The sequence below is a fragment of the Ranitomeya imitator genome, chromosome 1 (genome assembly GCF_032444005.1).
Source record: "Ranitomeya imitator isolate aRanImi1 chromosome 1, aRanImi1.pri, whole genome shotgun sequence".
Classification (NCBI taxonomy): Eukaryota; Metazoa; Chordata; class Amphibia; order Anura; family Dendrobatidae; genus Ranitomeya; species Ranitomeya imitator.
Window position 1 is genome coordinate 585681789 of NC_091282.1, and position 22488 is coordinate 585704276.

Here is a 22488-nt window from a genome sequence, read left to right on the forward strand (position 1 = left end):
TACCCTACACTCTACACTCTATATCCTACACTCTATACCCTACACTCTATACCCTACACTCTACACTCTATACCCTACACTCTATACCATACACTATATACTCTACACTCTACACTCTATTCCCTACACTCTATACCATACACTCTATACCCTACACTATACACTCTATACACTACACTCTACACTCTATACCATACACTCTATACCCTACACTCTATACCCTATACTCTACACTCTATACCCTACAATCTAAACCCTACACTCTATACCCTACACTCTATACCCTACAATCTACACTCTATACCCTACACTCTATACCATACACTCTATACCCTACACTCTATACCCTACACACTATACCCTACACTCTGCACTCTATACCCTACACTCTATAACATACACTCTATACCCTACACTCTACACCCAAAACTCTACACTCTATACCTTACACTCTATAACCTACACTCTATACCCTACACTCTATAACCTACACTCTATACCCTACACTCTACACTCTCTACCCAAAACTCTACACTCTATACCTTACACTCTATAACCTACACTCTATACCCTACTCTCTAAACCCTACACTCTATACCCTACACTCTACACTCTATACCCTACACTCTATACCCTACACTCTACACTCTATACCCTACACTCTACACTCTATACCCTACTCTCTAAACCCTACACTCTATACCTTACACTCTATACCCTACACTCTACACTCTATACCCTACACTCTATACCCTACACTCTATACCCTACACTCTATACCCTACACTCTATACCCTACACTCTACACCCTACACTTTATACCTTACACTCTATACCCTACACTCTATACCATGCACTCTATACCCTACACTCTATACCCTACACTATATACCCTACACTCTACACTCTACATCATACACTCTATACCCTACCCTCTATACCCTACACTCTATACCCTACAATCTATCCCCTACACTCTACACCCTTCACTTTATACCTTACACTCTATACCCTACACTCTATACCCTACACCCTACGCTCTATACCTCACACTCTATACCCTACACTCTAAACTCTATACCCTACACTCTATTCCATACACTCTATGCCCTACACTCTATACCCTACACTCTACACTCTATATCCTACACTCTACACTTTACACTCTATACCCTACACTCTATACCCTACACTCTATACTCTATACCCTACACTCTATACTGTACATTCTACACTCTATACCCCACACTCTATACCCTACACTCTAATCCCTACACTCTACACTCTATACCCTACACTCTACACTCTATACCCTACACTCTATACCCTACACTCTATACCCTACACTCTACACTCTATACCCTACACTCTATACCATACATTCTATACCCTACACTCTACACTCTATTCCCTACACTCTATACCATACACTCTATACCCTACACTCTATACACTACACTCTACACATTATACCCTACACTCTATACCCTACCCTCTACACTCTATACCCTACACTCTATACCATACACTCTATACCCTACACTCTATACACTACACTCTACACTCTATACCCTACACTCTATACCCTACACTCTATACCCTACTCTCTACACTTTATAACCTACACTCTATACCCTACACTCTATACCCTACACTCTATACCCTACACTCTACACCCTACACTCTACACTTTACACTCTATACCCTACACTCTATACCCTACACTCTATACCCTACACTCTACACTTTATACCCTACACTCTATACCCTACACTCTATACCCTACACGCTATACCCTACACTCTATTCCCTACACTCTATACCCTACACTCTATACCCTACAATCTACACCCTACACTCTATACCCTACACCCTATACCCTACACTCGATACCCTACACTCTACACCTTACACTCTATACCCTACACTCTATACCCTACACTCTACACTCTATACCCTACACTCTATACCCTACACTCTATACCCTACACTCTACACCATACACTCTATACCCTACCCTCTATACCTTACACTCTATACCCTACACTCTACACAGTATACCCTACACTCTATACCCTACACTCTATACCCTAGACTCTACACTTTATACCCTACACTCTATACCCTACACTCTATACCCTACACTCTACACCATACACTCTATACCCTACCCTCTATACCTTACACTCTATACCCTACACTCTACACAGTATACCCTACACTCTATACCTTACACTCTACACTCTATACCCTACACTCTATACCATACACTCTATACCCTACACTCTATACCCTACACTCTACACTTTATACACTACACTCTATACCCTACACTCTATACCCTACACTCTACACCATACACTCTGTACCCTACCCTCTATACCTTACACTCTATACCCTACACTCTACACAGTATACCCTACACTCTATACTCTACACTCTATACCCTACACTCTACACTTTATACCCTACACTCTATACCCTACACTCTACACCATACACTCTATACCCTACCCTCTATACCTTACACTCTATACCCTACACTCTACACAGTATACCCTACACTCTATACCCTACACTCTACACTCTATACCCTACACTCTATACCATACACTCTATACCCTACACTCTATACCCTACACTCTACACTCTACACACTATACCCTACACTCTATACCCTACACTCTACACTTCATACCCTACACTCTATACCCTACACTCTATACCCTACACTCTATACCCTACACTCTATACCCTACACTCTACACTCTATACCCTACACTCTATACCCTACACTCTATACCCTACACTCTACACTTTATACCCTACACTCTATACCCTACACTCTATACCCTACTCTCTACACTTTATAACCTACACTCTATACCCTACACTCTATACCCTACACTCTATACCCTACACTCTACACCCTACACTCTACACTTTACACTCTATACCCTACACTCTATACCCTACACTCTATACCCTACACTCTACACTTTATACCCTACACTCTATACCCTACACTCTATACCCTACACGCTATACCCTACACTCTATACCCTACACTCTATACCCTACACTCTATACCCTACAATCTACACCCTACACTCTATACCCTACACCCTATACCCTACACTCGATACCCTACACTCTACACCTTACACTCTATACCCTACACTCTATACCCTACACTCTACACTCTATACCCTACACTCTATACCCTACACTCTATACCCTACACTCTACACCATACACTCTATACCCTACCCTCTATACCTTACACTCTATACCCTACACTCTACACAGTATACCCTACACTCTATACCCTACACTCTATACCCTACACTCTACACTTTATACCCTACACTCTATACCCTACACTCTATACCCTACACTCTACACCATACACTCTATACCCTACCCTCTATACCTTACACTCTATACCCTACACTCTACACAGTATACCCTACACTCTATACCTTACACTCTACACTCTATACCCTACACTCTATACCATACACTCTATACCCTACACTCTATACCCTACACTCTACACTTTATACACTACACTCTATACCCTACACTCTATACCCTACACTCTACACCATATACTCTGTACCCTACCCTCTATACCTTACACTCTATACCCTACACTCTACACAGTATACCCTACACTCTATACCCTACACTCTATACCCTACACTCTACACTTTATACCATACACTCTATACCCTACACTCTACACCATACACTCTATACCCTACCCTCTATACCTTACACTCTATACCCTACACTCTACACAGTATACCCTACACTCTATACCCTACACTCTACACTCTATACCCTACACTCTACACCATACACTCTATACCCTACACTCTATACCCTACACTCTACACACTATACCCTACACTCTATACCCTACACTCTATAACCTACACTCTACACTTTATACCCTACACTCTATACCCTACACTCTATACCCTACACTCTATACCCTACACTCTATACCCTACACTCTACACTCTATACCCTACACTCTATACCCTACACTCTATACCCTACACTCTATACCCTACACTCTACACTTTATACCCTACACTCTATACCCTACACTCTATACCCTACACTCTATACCCTCCACTCTATACCCTCCACTCTATACCCTACACTCTACACTCTACACCCTACACTTTACACTCTATACCCTACACTCTATACCCTACACTCTGCACTTTATACCCTACACTCTATACCCTACACTCTATACCCTTCACTCTATACCCTACACGCTATACCCTACACTCTATACACTACACTCTATACCCTACACTCTATACCCTACACTCTACACCCTACACTCTATACCCTACACCCTATACCCTACACTCTATACCCTACACTCTACACCCTACACTCTATACCCTACACTCTATACCCTACACTCTATACCCTACACTCTACACTCTATACCCTACACTCTATACCCTACAATCTATACCATACACTCTATACCATACACTCTATCCCCTACACTCTATACCATACACTCTACACTCTATACCCTACACTCTATACCCTACACTCTACACCCTACACTATATACCCTACACTCTACACTCTATACCCTACACTCTCTACCCTACACTCTATACCATACACTCTATACCATACACTCTATCCCCTACACTCTATACCATACACTTTACACCCTATACCCTACACTCTATACCCTACACTCTATACCCTACACTCTACAACATACACTCTATACCCTACCCTCTATACCTTACACTCTATACCCTACACTCTACACCATACACTCTATACCCTACCCTCTATACCTTACACTCTATACCCTACACTCTACACAGTATACCCTACACTCTATACCTTACACTCTACACTCTATACCCTACACTCTATACCATACACTCTATACCCTACACTCTATACCCTACACTCTACACTTTATACACTACACTCTATACCCTACACTCTATACCCTACACTCTACACCATACACTCTGTACCCTACCCTCTATACCTTACACTCTATACCCTACACTCTACACAGTATACCCTACACTCTATACTCTACACTCTATACCCTACACTCTACACTTTATACCCTACACTCTATACCCTACACTCTACACCATACACTCTATACCCTACCCTCTATACCTTACACTCTATACCCTACACTCTACACAGTATACCCTACACTCTATACCCTACACTCTAAACTCTATACCCTACACTCTATACCATACACTCTATACCCTACACTCTATACCCTACACTCTACACTCTACACACTATACCCTACACTCTATACCCTACACTCTATAACCTACACTCTACACTTTATACCCTACACTCTATACCCTACACTCTATACCCTACACTCTATACCCTACACTCTATACCCTACACTCTACACTCTATACCCTACACTCTATACCCTACACTCTATACCCTACACTCTATACCCTACACTCTACACTTTATACCCTACACTCTATACCCTACACTCTATACCCTACTCTCTACACTTTATAACCTACACTCTATACCCTACACTCTATACCCTACACTCTGTACCCTACACTCTACACCCTACACTCTACACTTTACACTCTATACCCTACACTCTATACCCTACACTCTATACCCTACACTCTACACTTTATACCCTACACTCTATACCCTACACTCTATACCCTACACGCTATACCCTACACTCTATACCCTACACTCTATACCCTACACTCTATACCCTACAATCTACACCCTACACTCTATACCCTACACCCTATACCCTACACTCGATACCCTACACTCTACACCTTACACTCTATACCCTACACTCTATACCCTACATTCTACACTCTATACCCTACACTCTATACCCTACACTCTATACCCTACACTCTACACCATACACTCTATACCCTACCCTCTATACCTTACACTCTATACCCTACACTCTACACAGTATACCCTACACTCTATACCCTACACTCTATACCCTACACTCTACACTTTATACCCTACACTCTATACCCTACACTCTATACCCTACACTCTACACCATACACTCTATACCCTACCCTCTATACCTTACACTCTATACCCTACACTCTACACAGTATACCCTACACTCTATACCTTACACTCTACACTCTATACCCTACACTCTATACCATACACTCTATACCCTACACTCTATACCCTACACTCTACACTTTATACACTACACTCTATACCCTACACTCTATACCCTACACTCTACACCATACACTCTGTACCCTACCCTCTATACCTTACACTCTATACCCTACACTCTACACAGTATACCCTACACTCTATACCCTACACTCTACACTTTATACCCTACACTCTATACCCTACACTCTACACCATACACTCTATACCCTACCCTCTATACCTTACACTCTATACCCTACACTCTACACAGTATACCCTACACTCTATACCCTACACTCTACACTCTATACCCTACACTCTATACCATACACTCTATACCCTACACTCTATACCCTACACTCTACACTCTACACACTATACCCTACACTCTATACCCTACACTCTATAACCTACACTCTACACTTTATACCCTACACTCTATACCCTACACTCTATACCCTACACTCTATACCCTACACTCTACACTCTATACCCTACACTCTATACCCTACACTCTATACCCTACACTCTATACCCTACACTCTACACTTTATACCCTACACTCTATACCCTACACTCTATACCCTACACTCTATACCCTCCACTCTATACCCTCCACTCTATACCCTACACTCTACACTCTACACCCTACACTTTACACTCTATACCCTACACTCTATACCCTACACTCTGCACTTTATACCCTACACTCTATACCCTACACTCTATACCCTTCGCTCTATACCCTACACGCTATACCCTACACTCTATACACTACACTCTATACCCTACACTCTATACCCTACACTCTACACCCTACACTCTATACCCTACACCCTATACCCTACACTCTATACCCTACACTCTACACCCTACACTCTATACCCTACACTCTATACCCTACACTCTATACCCTACACTCTACACTCTATACCCTACACTCTATACCCTACAATCTATACCATACACTCTATACCATACACTCTATCCCCTACACTCTATACCATACACTCTACACTCTATACCCTACACTCTATACCCTACACTCTACACCCTACACTATATACCCTACACTCTACACTCTATACCCTACACTCTCTACCCTACACTCTATACCATACACTCTATACCATACACTCTATCCCCTACACTCTATACCATACACTTTACACCCTATACCCTACACTCTATACCCTACACTCTATACCCTACACTCTACAACATACACTCTATACCCTACCCTCTATACCTTACACTCTATACCCTACACTCTACACAGTATACCCTACACTCTATACCCTACACTCTACACTCTATACCCTACACTCTATACCATACACTCTATACCCTACACTCTATACCCTACACTCTACACTCTATACCCTACACTCTATACCCTACACTCTATACCCTACACTCTACACTTTATACCCTACACTCTATACCCTACACTCTATACCCTACACTCTATACCCTACACTCTATACCCTACACTCTATACCCTACACTCTACACTCTATACCCTACACTCTATACCCTACACTCTATACCCTACACTCTATACCCTACACTCTACACTTTATACCCTACACTCTATACCCTACACTCTATACCCTACACTCTATACCCTACACTCTACACTCTATAACCTACACTCTATGCCCTACATTCTATACCCTACACTCTACACTTTATACCCTACATTCTATACCCTACACTCTATACCCTCCACTCTATACCCTACACTCTACACTCTACACCCTACACTCTACACTTTACACTCTATACCCTACACTCTATACCCTACACTCTACACTTTATACCCTACACTCTATACCCTACACTCTATACCCTACACTCTATACCCTACACGCTATACCCTACACTCTATACCCTACACTCTATACCCTACACTCTATACCCTACACTCTACACCCTACACTCTATACCCTACACCCTATACCCTACACTCTATACCCTACACTCTACACCCTACACTCTATACCCTACACTCTATACCCTACACTCTATACCCTACACTCTACACTCTATACCCTACACTCTACACTCTATATCCTACACTCTATACCCTACAATCTATACCATACACTCTATACCATACACTCTATACCATACACTCTATCCCCTACACTCTATACCATACACTCTACACTCTATACCCTACACTCTATACCCTACACTCTATACCCTACACGCTATACCCTACACTCTATACCCTACACTCTATACCCTACACTCTATACCCTACAATCTACACCCTACACTCTATACCCTACACCCTATACCCTACACTCGATACCCTACACTCTACACCTTACACTCTATACCCTACACTCTATACCCTACACTCTACACTCTATACCCTACACTCTATACCCTACACTCTATACCCTACACTCTACACCATACACTCTATACCCTACCCTCTATACCTTACACTCTATACCCTACACTCTACACAGTATACCCTACACTCTATACCCTACACTCTATACCCTACACTCTACACTTTATACCCTACACTCTATACCCTACACTCTATACCCTACACTCTACACCATACACTCTATACCCTACCCTCTATACCTTACACTCTATACCCTACACTCTACACAGTATACCCTACACTCTATACCTTACACTCTACACTCTATACCCTACACTCTATACCATACACTCTATACCCTACACTCTATACCCTACACTCTACACTTTATACACTACACTCTATACCCTACACTCTATACCCTACACTCTACACCATACACTCTGTACCCTACCCTCTATACCTTACACTCTATACCCTACACTCTACACAGTATACCCTACACTCTATACCCTACACTCTATACCCTACACTCTACACTTTATACCATACACTCTATACCCTACACTCTACACCATACACTCTATACCCTATCCTCTATACCTTACACTCTATACCCTACACTCTACACAGTATACCCTACACTCTATACCCTACACTCTACACTCTATACCCTACACTCTACACCATACACTCTATACCCTACACTCTATACCCTACACTCTACACACTATACCCTACACTCTATACCCTACACTCTATAACCTACACTCTACACTTTATACCCTACACTCTATACCCTACACTCTATACCCTACACTCTATACCCTACACTCTATACCCTACACTCTACACTCTATACCCTACACTCTATACCCTACACTCTATACCCTACACTCTATACCCTACACTCTACACTTTATACCCTACACTCTATACCCTACACTCTATACCCTACACTCTATACCCTCCACTCTATACCCTCCACTCTATACCCTACACTCTACACTCTACACCCTACACTTTACACTCTATACCCTACACTCTATACCCTACACTCTGCACTTTATACCCTACACTCTATACCCTACACTCTATACCCTTCACTCTATACCCTACACGCTATACCCTACACTCTATACACTACACTCTATACCCTACACTCTATACCCTACACTCTACACCCTACACTCTATACCCTACACCCTATACCCTACACTCTATACCCTACACTCTACACCCTACACTCTATACCCTACACTCTATACCCTACACTCTATACCCTACACTCTACACTCTATACCCTACACTCTATACCCTACAATCTATACCATACACTCTATACCATACACTCTATCCCCTACACTCTATACCATACACTCTACACTCTATACCCTACACTCTATACCCTACACTCTACACCCTACACTATATACCCTACACTCTACACTCTATACCCTACACTCTCTACCCTACACTCTATACCATACACTCTATACCATACACTCTATCCCCTACACTCTATACCATACACTTTACACCCTATACCCTACACTCTATACCCTACACTCTATACCCTACACTCTACAACATACACTCTATACCCTACCCTCTATACCTTACACTCTATACCCTACACTCTACACCATACACTCTATACCCTACCCTCTATACCTTACACTCTATACCCTACACTCTACACAGTATACCCTACACTCTATACCTTACACTCTACACTCTATACCCTACACTCTATACCATACACTCTATACCCTACACTCTATACCCTACACTCTACACTTTATACACTACACTATATACCCTACACTCTATACCCTACACTCTACACCATACACTCTGTACCCTACCCTCTATACCTTACACTCTATACCCTACACTCTACACAGTATACCCTACACTCTATACTCTACACTCTATACCCTACACTCTACACTTTATACCCTACACTCTATACCCTACACTCTACACCATACACTCTATACCCTACCCTCTATACCTTACACTCTATACCCTACACTCTACACAGTATACCCTACACTCTATACCCTACACTCTAAACTCTATACCCTACACTCTATACCATACACTCTATACCCTACACTCTATACCCTACACTCTACACTCTACACACTATACCCTACACTCTATACCCTACACTCTATAACCTACACTCTACACTTTATACCCTACACTCTATACCCTACACTCTATACCCTACACTCTATACCCTACACTCTATACCCTACACTCTACACTCTATACCCTACACTCTATACCCTACAATCTATACCCTACACTCTATACCCTACACTCTACACTTTATACCCTACACTCTATACCCTACACTCTATACCCTACTCTCTACACTTTATAACCTACACTCTATACCCTACACTCTATACCCTACACTCTGTACCCTACACTCTACACCCTACACTCTACACTTTACACTCTATACCCTACACTCTATACCCTACACTCTATACCCTACACTCTACACTTTATACCCTACACTCTATACCCTACACTCTATACCCTACACGCTATACCCTACACTCTATACCCTACACTCTATACCCTACACTCTATACCCTACACTCTACACCTTACACTCTATACCCTACACTCTATACCCTACATTCTACACTCTATACCCTACACTCTATACCCTACACTCTATACCCTACACTCTACACCATACACTCTATACCCTACCCTCTATACCTTACACTCTATACCCTACACTCTACACAGTATACCCTACACTCTATACCCTACACTCTATACCCTACACTCTACACTTTATACCCTACACTCTATACCCTACACTCTATACCCTACACTCTACACCATACACTCTATACCCTACCCTCTATACCTTACACTCTATACCCTACACTCTACACAGTATACCCTACACTCTATACCTTACACTCTACACTCTATACCCTACACTCTATACCATACACTCTATACCCTACACTCTATACCCTACACTCTACACTTTATACACTACACTCTATACCCTACACTCTATACCCTACACTCTACACCATACACTCTGTACCCTACCCTCTATACCTTACACTCTATACCCTACACTCTACACAGTATACCCTACACTCTATACCCTACACTCTACACTTTATACCCTACACTCTATACCCTACACTCTACACCATACACTCTATACCCTACCCTCTATACCTTACACTCTATACCCTACACTCTACACAGTATACCCTACACTCTATACCCTACACTCTACACTCTATACCCTACACTCTATACCATACACTCTATACCCTACACTCTATACCCTACACTCTACACTCTACACACTATACCCTACACTCTATACCCTACACTCTATAACCTACACTCTACACTTTATACCCTACACTCTATACCCTACACTCTATACCCTACACTCTATACCCTACACTCTACACTCTATACCCTACACTCTATACCCTACACTCTATACCCTACACTCTATACCCTACACTCTACACTTTATACCCTACACTCTATACCCTACACTCTATACCCTACACTCTATACCCTCCACTCTATACCCTCCACTCTATACCCTACACTCTACACTCTACACCCTACACTTTACACTCTATACCCTACACTCTATACCCTACACTCTGCACTTTATACCCTACACTCTATACCCTACACTCTATACCCTTCGCTCTATACCCTACACGCTATACCCTACACTCTATACACTACACTCTATACCCTACACTCTATACCCTACACTCTACACCCTACACTCTATACCCTACACCCTATACCCTACACTCTATACCTTACACTCTACACCCTACACTCTATACCCTACACTCTATACCCTACACTCTATACCCTACACTCTACACTCTATACCCTACACTCTATACCCTACAATCTATACCATACACTCTATACCATACACTCTATCCCCTACACTCTATACCATACACTCTACACTCTATACCCTACACTCTATACCCTACACTCTACACCCTACACTATATACCCTACACTCTACACTCTATACCCTACACTCTCTACCCTACACTCTATACCATACACTCTATACCATACACTCTATCCCCTACACTCTATACCATACACTTTACACCCTATACCCTACACTCTATACCCTACACTCTATACCCTACACTCTACAACATACACTCTATACCCTACCCTCTATACCTTACACTCTATACCCTACACTCTACACAGTATACCCTACACTCTATACCCTACACTCTACACTCTATACCCTACACTCTATACCATACACTCTATACCCTACACTCTATACCCTACACTCTACACTCTATACCCTACACTCTATACCCTACACTCTATACCCTACACTCTACACTTTATACCCTACACTCTATACCCTACACTCTATACCCTACACTCTATACCCTACACTCTATACCCTACACTCTATACCCTACACTCTACACTCTATACCCTACACTCTATACCCTACACTCTATACCCTACACTCTATACCCTACACTCTACACTTTATACCCTACACTCTATACCCTACACTCTATACCCTACACTCTATACCCTACACTCTACACTCTATAACCTACACTCTATGCCCTACATTCTATACCCTACACTCTACACTTTATACCCTACATTCTATACCCTACACTCAATACCCTCCACTCTATACCCTACACTCTACACTCTACACCCTACACTCTACACTTTACACTCTATACCCTACACTCTATACCCTACACTCTACACTTTATACCCTACACTCTATACCCTACACTCTATACCCTACACTCTATACCCTACACGCTATACCCTACACTCTATACCCTACACTCTATACCCTACACTCTATACCCTACACTCTACACCCTACACTCTATACCCTACACCCTATACCCTACACTCTATACCCTACACTCTACACCCTACACTCTATACCCTACACTCTATACCCTACACTCTATACCCTACACTCTACACTCTATACCCTACACTCTACACTCTATATCCTACACTCTATACCCTACAATCTATACCATACACTCTATACCATACACTCTATACCATACACTCTATCCCCTACACTCTATACCATACACTCTACACTCTATACCCTACACTCTATACCCTACACTTTACACCCTACACTATATACCCTACACTCTACACTCTATACCCTACACTCTCTACCCTACACTCTATACCATACACTCTATACCATACACTCTGTCCCCTACACTCTATACCATACACTTTAAACTCTATACCCTACTTTCTATACCCTACACTGTACACTCTATACCCTACACTCTATACCCTACACTCTACACTCTATACCCTACACTCTATACCCTACACTCTACACTTTATGCCCTACACTCTATACCCTACACTCTATACCCTACACTCTATACCCTACACGCTATACCCTACACTCTATACCCTACACTCTATACCCTACACTCTATACCCTACACTCTACACTCTACACTCTATACCCTACACCCTATACCCTACACTTTATACCCTACACTCTACACCCTACACTCTATACCCTACACTCTATACCCTACACTCTATACCCTACACTCTACTTTCTATACCCTACACTCTACACTCTATACCCTACACTCTATACCCTACAATCTATACCATACACTCTATACCATACACTCTATACCATACACTCTATCCCCTACACTCTATACCATACACTCTACACTCTATACCCTACACTCTATACCCTACACTCTACACCCTACATTATATACCCTACACTCTACACTCTATACCCTACACTCTCTACCCTACACTCTATACCATACACTCTATACCATACACTCTGTCTCCTACACTCTATACCATACACTTTAAACTCTATACCCTACTTTCTATACCCTACACTCTACACTCTATACCCTACACTCTATACCCTACACTCTACACTCTATACCCTACACTCTACACTCTATACCCTACACTCTCTACCCTACACTCTATACCCTACACTCTATACCCTACACTCTACAACATACACTCTATACCCTACCCTCTATACCTTACACTCTATACCCTACACTCTATACCCTACACTCTACACTCTATACCCTACACTCTATACCATACACTCTATACCCTACACTCTATACCCTACACTCTACACTCTATACCCTACACTCTATACCCTACACTCTATACCCTACACTCTACACTTTATACCCTACACTCTATACCCTACACTCTATACCCTACACTCTATACCCTACACTCTATACCCTACACTCTATACCCTACACTCTATACCCTACACTCTATACCCTACACTCTACACTTTATACCCTACACTCTATACCCTACACTCTATACCCTACACTCTATACCCTACACTCTACACTCTATAACCTACACTCTATGCCCTACACTCTATACCCTACACTCTACACTTTATACCCTACATTCTATACCCTACACTCTATACCCTCCACTCTATACCCTACGCTCTACACTCTACACCCTACACTCTACACTTTACACTCTATACCCTACACTCTATACCCTACACTCTACACTTTATACCCTACACTATATACCCTACACTCTATACCCTACACGCTATACCCTACACTCTATACCCTACACTCTATACCCTACACTCTATACCCTACACTCTACACCCTACACTCTATACCCTACACCCTATACCCTACACTCTATACCCTACACTCTACACCCTACACTCTATACCCTACACTCTATACCCTACACTCTATACCCTACACTCTACACTCTATACCCTACACTCTACACTCTATATCCTACACTCTATACCCTACAATCTATACCATACACTCTATACCATACACTCTATACCATACACTCTATCCCCTACACTCTATACCCTACACTCTATACCCTACACTCTATACCCTACACGCTATACCCTACACTCTATACCCTACACTCTATACCCTACACTCTATACCCTACACTCTACACCCTACACTCTATACCCTACACCCTATACCCTACACTTTATACCCTACACTCTACACCCTACACTCTATACCCTACACTCTATACCCTACACTCTATACCCTACACTCTACACTCTATACCCTACACTCTACACTCTATACCCTACACTCTATACCCTACAATCTATACCATACACTCTATACCATACACTCTATACCATACACTCTATCCCCTACACTCTATACCATACACTCTACACTCTATACCCTACACTCTATACCCTACACTCTACACCCTACATTATATACCCTACACTCTACACTCTATACCCTACACTCTCTACCCTACACTCTATACCATACACTCTATACCATACACTCTGTCTCCTACACTCTATACCATACACTTTAAACTCTATACCCTACTTTCTATACCCTACACTCTACACTCTATACCCTACACTCTATACCCTACACTCTACACTCTATACCCTACACTCTACACTCTATACCCTACACTCTCTACCCTACACTCTATACCCTACACTCTATACCCTACACTCTACAACATACACTCTATACCCTACCCTCTATACCTTACACTCTATACCCTACACTCTATACCCTACACTCTACACTCTATACCCTACACTCTATACCATACACTCTATACCCTACACTCTATACCCTACACTCTACACTCTATACCCTACACTCTATACCCTACACTCTATACCCTACACTCTACACTTTATACCCTACACTCTATACCCTACACTCTATACCCTACACTCTATACCCTACACTCTATACCCTACACTCTATACCCTACACTCTATACCCTACACTCTATACCCTACACTCTACACTTTATACCCTACACTCTATACCCTACACTCTATACCCTACACTCTATACCCTACACTCTACACTCTATAACCTACACTCTATGCCCTACACTCTATACCCTACACTCTACACTTTATACCCTACATTCTATACCCTACACTCTATACCCTCCACTCTATACCCTACGCTCTACACTCTACACCCTACACTCTACACTTTACACTCTATACCCTACACTCTATACCCTACACTCTACACTTTATACCCTACACTATATACCCTACACTCTATACCCTACACGCTATACCCTACACTCTATACCCTACACTCTATACCCTACACTCTATACCCTACACTCTACACCCTACACTCTATACCCTACACCCTATACCCTACACTCTATACCCTACACTCTACACCCTACACTCTATACCCTACACTCTATACCCTACACTCTATACCCTACACTCTACACTCTATACCCTACACTCTACACTCTATATCCTACACTCTATACCCTACAATCTATACCATACACTCTATACCATACACTCTATACCATACACTCTATCCCCTACACTCTATACCCTACACTCTATACCCTACACTCTATACCCTACACGCTATACCCTACACTCTATACCCTACACTCTATACCCTACACTCTATACCCTACACTCTACACCCTACACTCTATACCCTACACCCTATACCCTACACTTTATACCCTACACTCTACACCCTACACTCTATACCCTACACTCTATACCCTACACTCTATACCCTACACTCTACACTCTATACCCTACACTCTACACTCTATACCCTACACTCTATACCCTACAATCTATACCATACACTCTATACCATACACTCTATACCATACACTCTATCCCCTACACTCTATACCATACACTCTACACTCTATACCCTACACTCTATACCCTACACTCTACACCCTACATTATATACCCTACACTCTACACTCTATACCCTACACTCTCTACCCTACACTCTATACCATACACTCTATACCATACACTCTGTCTCCTACACTCTATACCATACACTTTAAACTCTATACCCTACTTTCTATACCCTACACTCTACACTCTATACCCTACACTCTATACCCTACACTCTACACTCTATACCCTACACTCTACACTCTATACCCTACACTCTCTACCCTACACTCTATACCCTTCACTCTATACCCTACACTCTACAACATACACTCTATACCCTACCCTCTATACCTTACACTCTATACCCTACACTCTACACAGTATACCCTACACTCTATACCCTACACTCTACACTCTATACCCTACACTCTATACCATACACTCTATACCCTACACTCTATACCCTACACTCTACACTCTATACCCTACACTCTATACCCTACACTCTATACCCTACACTCTACACTTTATACCCTACACTCTATACCCTACACTCTATACCCTACACTCTATACCCTACACTCTATACCCTACACTCTATACCCTACACTCTATACCCTACACTCTACACTTTATACCCTACACTCTATACCCTACACTCTATACCCTACACTCTATACCCTACACTCTATACCCTACACTCTACACTCTATAACCTACACTCTATGCCCTACACTCTATACCCTACACTCTACACTTTATACCCTACATTCTATACCCTACACTCTATACCCTCCACTTTATACCCTACACTCTACACTCTACACCCTACACTCTACACTTTACACTCTATACCCTACACTCTATACCCTACACTCTACACTTTATACCCTACACTCTATACCCTACACTCTATACCCTACACTCTATACCCTACACGCTATACCCTACACTCTATACCCTACACTCTATACCCTACACTCTATACCCTACACTCTACACCCTACACTCTATACCCTACACCCTATACCCTACACTCTATACCCTACACTCTACACCCTACACTCTATACCCTACACTCTATACCCTACACTCTATACCCTACACTCTACACTCTATACCCTACACTCTACACTCTATATCCTACACTCTATACCCTACAATCTATACCATACACTCTATACCATACACTCTATACCATACACTCTATCCCCTACACTCTATACCATACACTCTACACTCTATACCCTACACTCTATACCCTACACTCTACACCCTACACTATATACCCTACACTCTACACTCTATACCATACACTCTCTACCCTACACTCTATACCATACACTCTATACCATACACTCTGTCCCCTACACTCTATACCATACACTTTAAAATCTATACCCTACTTTCTATACCCTACACTGTACACTCTATACCCTACACTCTACACTTTATACCCTACACTCTATACCCTACACTCTATACCCTACACTCTATACCCTACACTCTACACTCTATAACCTACACTCTATGCCCTACACTCTATACCCTACACTCTACACTTTATACCCTACATTCTATACCCTACACTCTATACCCTCCACTCTATACCCTACGCTCTACACTCTACACCCTACACTCTACACTTTACACTCTATACCCTACACTCTATACCCTACACTCTACACTTTATACCCTACACTATATACCCTACACTCTATACCCTACACGCTATACCCTACACTCTATACCCTACACTCTATACCCTACACTCTATACCCTACACTCTACACCCTACACTCTATACCCTACACCCTATACCCTACACTCTATACCCTACACTCTACACCCTACACTCTATACCCTACACTCTATACCCTACACTCTATACCCTACACTCTACACTCTATACCCTACACTCTACACTCTATATCCTACACTCTATACCCTACAATCTATACCATACACTCTATACCATACACTCTATACCATACACTCTATCCCCTACACTCTATACCCTACACTCTATACCCTACACTCTATACCCTACACGCTATACCCTACACTCTATACCCTACACTCTATACCCTACACTCTATACCCTACACTCTACACCCTACACTCTATACCCTACACCCTATACCCTACACTTTATACCCTACACTCTACACCCTACACTCTATACCCTACACTCTATACCCTACACTCTATACCCTACACTCTACACTCTATACCCTACACTCTACACTCTATACCCTACACTCTATACCCTACAATCTATACCATACACTCTATACCATACACTCTATACCATACACTCTATCCCCTACACTCTATACCATACACTCTACACTCTATACCCTACACTCTATACCCTACACTCTACACCCTACATTATATACCCTACACTCTACACTCTATACCCTACACTCTCTACCCTACACTCTATACCATACACTCTATACCATACACTCTGTCTCCTACACTCTATACCATACACTTTAAACTCTATACCCTACTTTCTATACCCTACACTCTACACTCTATACCCTACACTCTATACCCTACACTCTACACTCTATACCCTACACTCTACACTCTATACCCTACACTCTCTACCCTACACTCTATACCCTACACTCTATACCCTACACTCTACAACATACACTCTATACCCTACCCTCTATACCTTACACTCTATACCCTACACTCTACACAGTATACCCTACACTCTATACCCTACACTCTACACTCTATACCCTACACTCTATACCATACACTCTATACCCTACACTCTATACCCTACACTCTACACTCTATACCCTACACTCTATACCCTACACTCTATACCCTACACTCTACACTTTATACCCTACACTCTATACCCTACACTCTATACCCTACACTCTATACCCTACACTCTATACCCTACACTCTATACCCTACACTCTATACCCTACACTCTACACTTTATACCCTACACTCTATACCCTACACTCTATACCCTACACTCTATACCCTACACTCTATACCCTACACTCTACACTCTATAACCTACACTCTATGCCCTACACTCTATACCCTACACTCTACACTTTATACCCTACATTCTATACCCTACACTCTATACCCTCCACTTTATACCCTACACTCTACACTCTACACCCTACACTCTACACTTTACACTCTATACCCTACACTCTATACCCTACACTCTACACTTTATACCCTACACTCTATACCCTACACTCTATACCCTACACTCTATACCCTACACGCTATACCCTACACTCTATACCCTACACTCTATACCCTACACTCTATACCCTACACTCTACACCCTACACTCTATACCCTACACCCTATACCCTACACTCTATACCCTACACTCTACACCCTACACTCTATACCCTACACTCTATACCCTACACTCTATACCCTACACTCTACACTCTATACCCTACACTCTACACTCTATATCCTACACTCTATACCCTACAATCTATACCATACACTCTATACCATACACTCTATACCATACACTCTATCCCCTACACTCTATACCATACACTCTACACTCTATACCCTACACTCTATACCCTACACTCTACACCCTACACTATATACCCTACACTCTACACTCTATACCATACACTCTCTACCCTACACTCTATACCATACACTCTATACCATACACTCTGTCCCCTACACTCTATACCATACACTTTAAAATCTATACCCTACTTTCTATACCCTACACTGTACACTCTATACCCTACACTCTACACTCTATACCCTACACGCTATACCCTACACTCGATACCCTACACTCTATACCCTACACTCTATACCCTACACTCTACACCCTACACTCTATACCCTACACCCTTTACCCTACACTTTATACCCTACACTCTACACCCTACACTCTATACCCTACACTCTATACCCTACACTCTATACCCTACACTCTACACTCTATACCCTACACTCTACACTCTATACCCTACACTCTATACCCTACAATCTATACCATACACTCTATACCATACACTCTATACCATACACTCTATCCCCTACACTCTATACCATACACTCTACACTCTATACCCTACACTCTACACCCTACATTATATACCCTACACTCTACACTCTATACCCTACACTCTCTACCCTACACTCTATACCATACACTCTATACCATACACTCTGTCTCCTACACTCTATACCATACACTTTAAACTCTATACCCTACTTTCTATACCCTACACTCTACACTCTATACCCTACACTCTATACCCTACACTCTACACTCTATACCCTACACTCTACACTCTATACCCTACACTCTCTACCCTACACTCTATACCCTACACTCTATACCCTACACTCTACAACATACACTCTATACCCTACCCTCTATACCTTACACTCTATACCCTACACTCTACACAGTATACCCTACACTCTATACCCTACACTCTACACTCTATACCCTACACTCTATACCATACACTCTATACCCTACACTCTATACCCTACACTCTACACTCTATACCCTACACTCTATACCCTACACTCTATACCCTACACTCTACACTTTATACCCTACACTCTATACCCTACACTCTATACCCTACACTCTATACCCTACACTCTATACCCTACACTCTACACTCTATACCCTACACTCTATACCCTACACTCTATACCCTACACTCTATACCCTACACTCTACACTTTATACCCTACACTCTATACCCTACACTCTATACCCTACACTCTATACCCTACACTCTACACTCTATAACCTACACTCTATACCCTACACTCTATACCCTACACTCTACACTTTATACCCTACATTCTATACCCTACACTCTATACCCTACACTCTATACCCTACACTCTACACTCTACACCCTACACTCTACACTTTACACTCTATACCCTACACTCTATACCCTACACTCTACACTTTATACCCTACACTCTATACCCTACACTCTATACCCTACACTCTATACCCTACACGCTATACCCTACACTCTATACCCTACAACCTATACCCTACACTCTATACCCTACACTCTACACCCTACACTCTATACCATACACTCTATACCATACACTCTATCCC